Raw genomic sequence first — 7,035 nt, forward strand, 5'->3', positions numbered from 1 at the left:
GGATGGTTTGGGGAGGGGTATTCTGGGATGAAAGCATGACTATTTTACAGATTGAAACTAGACAAGCAATGGAAATGAGTAGAGTTGGATTGCAATTGGCAAAGGTAAACATGTCTCTTTAGATTCTCAGCTTTGGTAACTAAACATTTCACTACTCAGTAGCGCAACTAGTTCAGCTGACACGTTTGACACCTGCATGGTGCTTTCACGTAGAATGCTGCCACGCCGACTCCTCACACTAATGTCAGGTTTTTGTCATGCTAGTGTTGACGCATATACATTAACAAGGCAGAGTAAAATTGTATTTGTGTTTCTGTGCAACTATGTGTGTACAGACAGAGGTGTGTGTGTGTTTGTGTGTGAGGTGGAGGAGACATTCATAGTTTCATCCAGCCTTCAAATAACTACCGTCCACGCTGTGACAGGGATCTGATAGTAACCTATCAAAGGAGTAGCTCCATAAGGGGCCAATCCACAAACTCAAGAACTGAGCATCTATGAAAGAAATGCTTTGGAGAGCGCTTGGGGCTTTGGAGGATGAACTTGCAAGATTTTTGTCTTTTTTGCTGAACAGAAGTAGCTACTTTTCTGTGGGTTACTGCCACAGGTTGTTGGATTGGAAATAAAATTCATCACATCCACTACAGGCGAGTGGGTTTGCTACTGCGATTGTTTGCTCTCGCCAAAATTGCCATTTATGTACTGTAGTCGTTACTGAAGTCCATCATTTTATTTCCCTCCCTTACTTAGTGTGGGGTCCTTGTCTTTTGGATCTTGATTTAAACACTGACTTAAAGTTGCATAGTTGTGAAACGCCAGCTGCACTGCCTGGTTACCCTAACACTATGTGCTCTATACGCAAGCTCCTGCACAAAGCTCAGACTGTGTTCCAGCTTCTTTTTTCCCTATGTGAAGACTAGCCTGCAGGCCTTACCAGTTCTTTACTGATCCATTTGAGAAGGAAAAAGAAAACGTGAACAAAATCTTAAGGTTGTATTATGACAAAAGTCATGAGGCAATGATCCATCGGGTCAAGTTTTCAGGTTTTTTATTCTTTTCCTTTGGGCAGAGCATCAAAGACACATGTCTAGAAATCACTGCTGGTGTCTTCTTAACAAACCTGTATACTATGGATACTTTAATGGTTTATTCATTGACAGGGTGTAAGTGCGTTCTTGAATGTGAAGTAGAACAATAACAACGGAGTCTTTATGGTCCCTTGGCACATTTGTAAATCAGTCATCTGGCTGCAAATCTGCATCTTTTTCAACATCTGAAATTGTTGATTATAAAGTTGCAGTAATATCTAGAAATAGGTATATTGATTATTTAAAGCCTCTTTGAAACTTGGTTTCAAATCTAGAGTGTTTTTATTGTATCTTTATGTTCAGACTATTCCCTGTACTGAACTTTCCTGGAAGTACAAGACATCACTTATTTCTAAGTCCTGTCCACTTCAAACGGGTAGAGACTGAAATACAAAAGAAATTTTATGTAAAACTCTTTTAACTTTTACAGAAAATACTGTTCCGTGTTTGCGTTGTATTTTATTGTTCATAGTGTGAAGCAGGTTGAGGAAAACAGTATATATACAGTACAGTATTTCAGTTTTCTAAAAACGCTATTGACCAATAGAGCACACAGATGCCTCACTCTGAATTAAACTGTCTTTATCTCATGAAAAACTGACTTGAGGCAATATTTAACGTGACTGTATTTACAGAACTTTCCCTATCTAGAGAGCAGTTATATTTCATGCCCCGTGTGTCTCTTCACGGGAATCTTCTGTCTTGATCGTTAGCGAGATAACAAATGAGCAGGACATGAATATGTGAGAGAAGACTGCTTACAGCACAATGACGGAGTACATAATAACAGGCAGGTGGCCAAATTACAGCAGCAGCTGATCACTATTTATTATTCAAGCAGGAGAGTGTCAGAGCATAAGTAGAGACCGGAAAACACACAGAAGACATGGCCAAAAGCAAACCACTTACTCTTCTGTTTTTACTTTCGGAATGACAGACGCACAGTGATGTCTAATGCTTTTACTATGTACAGGCACTTCCTCTCTTTCCCTTAAAGTTCCTAACGGTCCGTGGGTAGCAGATACACTACAGTGTAGGTAATTGAGATGCTGAAAGAGCAGGAGTGTGTTTATGGATTCATCCCCTGGTTCACACTGGGTCTGCGTAAGCAAAGTATCATTTTTCCATCTTTCTTACTCCGTCTCTCTCGCTCTTAAAATCTGTTTTGCTCACGTTTACATTACTCTCTCCTTTCTTTTCTCCGCTGGATGTGTAAATCTTTTTAGCCTCTTTATCACTTTCACTCTTGCTCTGCCTCTGGTTTACCCTCCCACCCCCAAAACCCATCCATCTGGACATGTGCGCTAATGCTGCCATTGTATCAGGATGGGCAGAAGCCTATTAGACAGAGCTCGGTGGTAGTAAGGATCAATACTGATCAATAGGGTTAGACTAATGGACACGGAGAGTAGCAGTGATTCCCCTTTGTCTGCTCAAAGATCCCATCGCCCTAAACTCCTCACACACGCACACTCTCACTCAACCACACACACAAACAAAGAGCCTGCTTTCTATTCTGTCTCACTCTGCTGATGCAGCTGCTGCTCAAGCAAGCACTTTGCAGCTGCCCATTTTCTCTGCCTCTGCTGTGTGTGTGTGTGTGTGTGTTGGGAGGAGTGGGGGCACGGGGGTGATGGTGGGGGTGGTGTCTATTTAAACAATATCTACAGAAACTATAAAGGACTGTGGAGTCTCGGCCATACACACACACACACGCAGGAAATGAGCTGCTGTGGCACCGCTATTGCTTCAGATGAGTCAAGTAGCCGTGTGGATGTCATCTCAGCTTTCATTTTGGCTCAACACCTGCTGAGATTTTCAGTGTCCAGGCCATTGTGTCAGCAACTATTCAATGTCAAAGTGTTTTCTGAGTAGCACCGATGGAAAAGTTAAGCCAAGACCCACAACCACAGCATCCATCTTTTTTTTTAAATGAAATTTAGACACACTTGTTCTTCTTTTCATTTTGACTCATTATTTCAAAAAAGTTGCAATTTCTGTTACTTTATGAGGACAACAATATTTGTGGATACTTTAATTTATCTCTCAAACGTTTTTTCATTATTTTCACAGCTAGACAACAACTCACAAACTAGTGCAATATGAACGTTTTCTCTGGATTATCACATCTTCTTCGTCAACAAGTTGATTGAAGTGTGTGATGTTCGCAGCAGCTAATGTAGCAGCGAGCCACTAGCTCCAGGCTGCAGAGCTGTAGTATGCTCTTTCTAATGCCAGGGTTAGGGTTAGGCCAGATTTGTTCACTTTCCTAGTTCATACAACCAAAATGAGGCCACAAAAGGATTTTTTTAAATATTTTATAGTCTATGAAGTAGTTTTCCAGGAGACCTTCCAGCAGATTTGATAAATAGATTTGCTGTAATTCCCCTTTAAAATGTTAAACTGGTCAGTTCTATGTCCATATACTGAATTAGCTCAGAAGCACGGTATTTCTAATACACATACAGGTATAAACAAACATAAACTCACGCGTAGCACTAATAATAATTAAACAGACGTATTCGACACATGAACTATGTGAAAAGAATTTGTGATATCAGACTTCTTTTGAAACCATCCTCACAACAAAGACATTCTTCATTCTCATTCATGAACAACCATTCTTCTATCTTCCATCTGTTTCTCACCCTGGACAATGAAAGAGTGGCTGCTTACATGGAGTGCGTAAGCACAGTGTGTGTTTTAGATTAGAGATGGAAACTGTGTGCAGTCACCTTGATCAAGCCTCCGGGCCCTCTATGTTCCAAGGAAACATGCAATGAGGAGTTCATTCGTCTCTTTGACTTCTACAGGTTTCCCTGGTGTAAGTTACGCTCACTCAACTATGTTTGAAATGACACTGTGTGATTTTCTTTCCAGCACTTATCATTTTCTTTTACTGAAGTAACATGGATATAATCAACCTCTGACAGACCAGAGCTGCTATACTTGTTCAACTTTCTTGTTCAACAAGATTATTTTTTCTTATGGTGTCATATGTTATGATTGAAACCTTAAGATTTAAAAAGATGGGTTTTACAGAAGAACGCGAAACACTGACTGAACAATCAGTCCTAGATTATGATAACACAGGCAGATTCTGGTGCAATCAGCCTTTAGTGGCAGCAAGAGCTAGTGGAAACACATTTGATATCACACTACATAATGTTTGAAATCAATATGTTAAGACAGAAAGCACTTTCTCTTTTCTATTTTTATTTTTAAAAAGTACTAAAACTGCATTTGTGCCCTTGTAATAAAATTCTGGTTGTAAATTGTCTCAGCTCCAGCCATGGCGGCGGGGGACAATCCACCGGGGAGAGGTGACCTTCACTGTGCCGCCAGTGACAGAGCTAAATCAAAACTGCTGCTTGTTTAAGACAGCCGCTGTACAGTGGCTGCACGGCCGCTGGTGAATTATTTATACATGAATTGAAATGACCTCTGGCACTTTGAAGACAGCAGGGGTAGGGCAAGGACAAAACAGATGTAGAGAAATGCAGGGGTTTAGCTGAGTGAAAGTTGAGAGGAAGAACATACGTGAGATCTGAAGGAGGGAGAGAAGGTAGAAATGAATGAAGAGAGAGCAACCGTAGCTCAGCTGTCAGGTAGAGCTTGAACACATTAACATCTGAGGTCTTTCCAGACGTGTTGGAAGAGCAACTGGCCACTCTCCATATTGTTTGTGTGAACTTGGATGTCTGCCTCTGTGATGGCCAATATGACCTTTACACTTGGAAAGTGAGGAAGCTTTTGGAAAGTCAGGACATTGTACTTGAAGGTTAGGTAGCCTACTTACAAGCAGTGCAATCAACTGTGATAAGGTCCATCTGAAAGCTGTTTAAGCAAGGTATTCTGTAATTCCACAATCAGTCACACACACACACACACACACACACACAGAACAAAGAACAAATCCTGCCTTCAGCCAGTGGCAGCGCGAGAAGTTCCTATAGCTCGATCAGGTGACAGACCAAGGGAAGGAAAAGGGAAGTGCTACGCTGCTGACCAACCGGTATGACAGCTTAAAATGTTCTGAACCTTTTTCTCCAACCTTGACTTCCACACAAACTGTGGGTTGTAATTAATGTATGGTTAATACGTAAGTTAAATGCACATTCAGAATGTAGTACAGCACAAAAAGGGAACAAACTAATCATCATTCACTCTGTCTTTGTCTCTTGTGATTGTCCTACTCCATGATTTACTTCAGCAGAGTCTAGTGCATTTATCACTTATGATCGCAGGTAAATGTGAAAAGTGCTTTTCTTAGTGGCCAACTGGAAATAGCAGCTAGAAGCATCTGTCACCTACTGTCCAGCTGTTGCAGGCACATGGGCATCAACCACAGGGCTACAAGGACACACCACAAAGCCTTAAATTATGGTTATGTATTTATGTATCTATTGGATTTTTACAAAATGCTGTGGCTTTGTTTGATTAATATTCTTTACAAAGTCTCACAAAATCTCATAAAGGTACCACTGACTTCACACTGTTTTACCACAATGGTCGAGGAAGTGCCAGCATTGCACAAAGGCCACAGAGAAAGGCTCCAAAACGGCTCCATAAATGCATTCCAGACTGGTTAGAGCTGAGCTAGCAAAAAAAAAAAAATGTATGACTTAAGACCTCTCAAACTGAACATGTGCATATCCTCAAGAACCCGAATATTGGTTCACATCACTTCTGCAGTTCTTTGTATTCTTTTTGTTTTGGAACGTCAACATTTGTTTAACTGTGGAGAACTTTAAAGTGTTGTGGCAGATCGTCATCTCAGCTTTTCAAATCCAGTTATGTCTACAGAGAGGGAGAGGGGGGGAAGAGATTTATCCTCTGTTTAATAACAAATAAGTATTTACAACCTGTTTAAACTATTAAATGTTTCAGCATTTTTTTTAAATTGCATGATTTACTGTTGAAATCATAAACAATAACATTATAGTCAGGCTTCATGGCAGTTTTACCATTTAATTTCTGACAGATTACTTTATATCCAGTTTGCTTTTTCTTGCTTTTTCATTTTCTAAAGATGGACATTCTCTGTAAAGCTTCCTTTGTATACATGGCAAAATTCCAGCTGATGTTTTCATAATGAGGCAGACAGGACTCACCAAAAGGAATCTCTGCAGCCTGGATACACAGCAGATACACATAGAAACACAACCCACCCACAACACACATAACCAAAATGAAGGCATAGTCTTTTTATCCTCACTTTGCTTGGTGTAGTTATTTTAAATGAAATGCATAAGAGCTATAATGGTACTGTTTGGAGCCTGTGCAAATGCACATGTCCATAAAAAACAAACACACAAACACAAAAAAATGAAGGGAAAGCAGTGAACAAGAGAATTGAGATAGGAAGTGTGGGTTAGAGGAAGGTGTTTGTGGGGGTCTTATTGTATTAGAGTAACAAGAACTGCCCCCTCCTTCAGATGCACTTACAGAGAAACACAAGTGTCAGGACCTCCTTCTGCCACCGACCCCCTACACACCTCATTACCTCCCTTAACTTTGTCACAGATTCATCCCAACGCACATATGCACACAGACACACATACACACAGATATAATACACAGAGTGCCCTGTGACTCCACCCCCCATGATGCCTCTGGCCTACGGCATTGCCATATGTCCACGACACACACACACACACACACACACACACACACACACACACACACACACACACACACACACACACACACACACACACACACACATACATCAACGTACTGTAACATGTGAGAAAGACCCTGAAGAATGACTGGCAGGCCTTTAGAAAAACACCCCAGGCTTCTATGAAAGATGCTAGTTCACTTGTCCCCATTGTTCCCTTGTCCTAAAACTGGTATGGACACAACCCAGTACTGTGTGATGTAATACTCACAGAGTTTCTGTCCATTTTTATTTTTTATTTACTATCAGTTAATAGATTAGAAT

This window comes from Anabas testudineus, chromosome 3 (assembly GCF_900324465.2).
Source record: "Anabas testudineus chromosome 3, fAnaTes1.2, whole genome shotgun sequence".
NCBI classification, from domain to species: domain Eukaryota; kingdom Metazoa; phylum Chordata; class Actinopteri; order Anabantiformes; family Anabantidae; genus Anabas; species Anabas testudineus.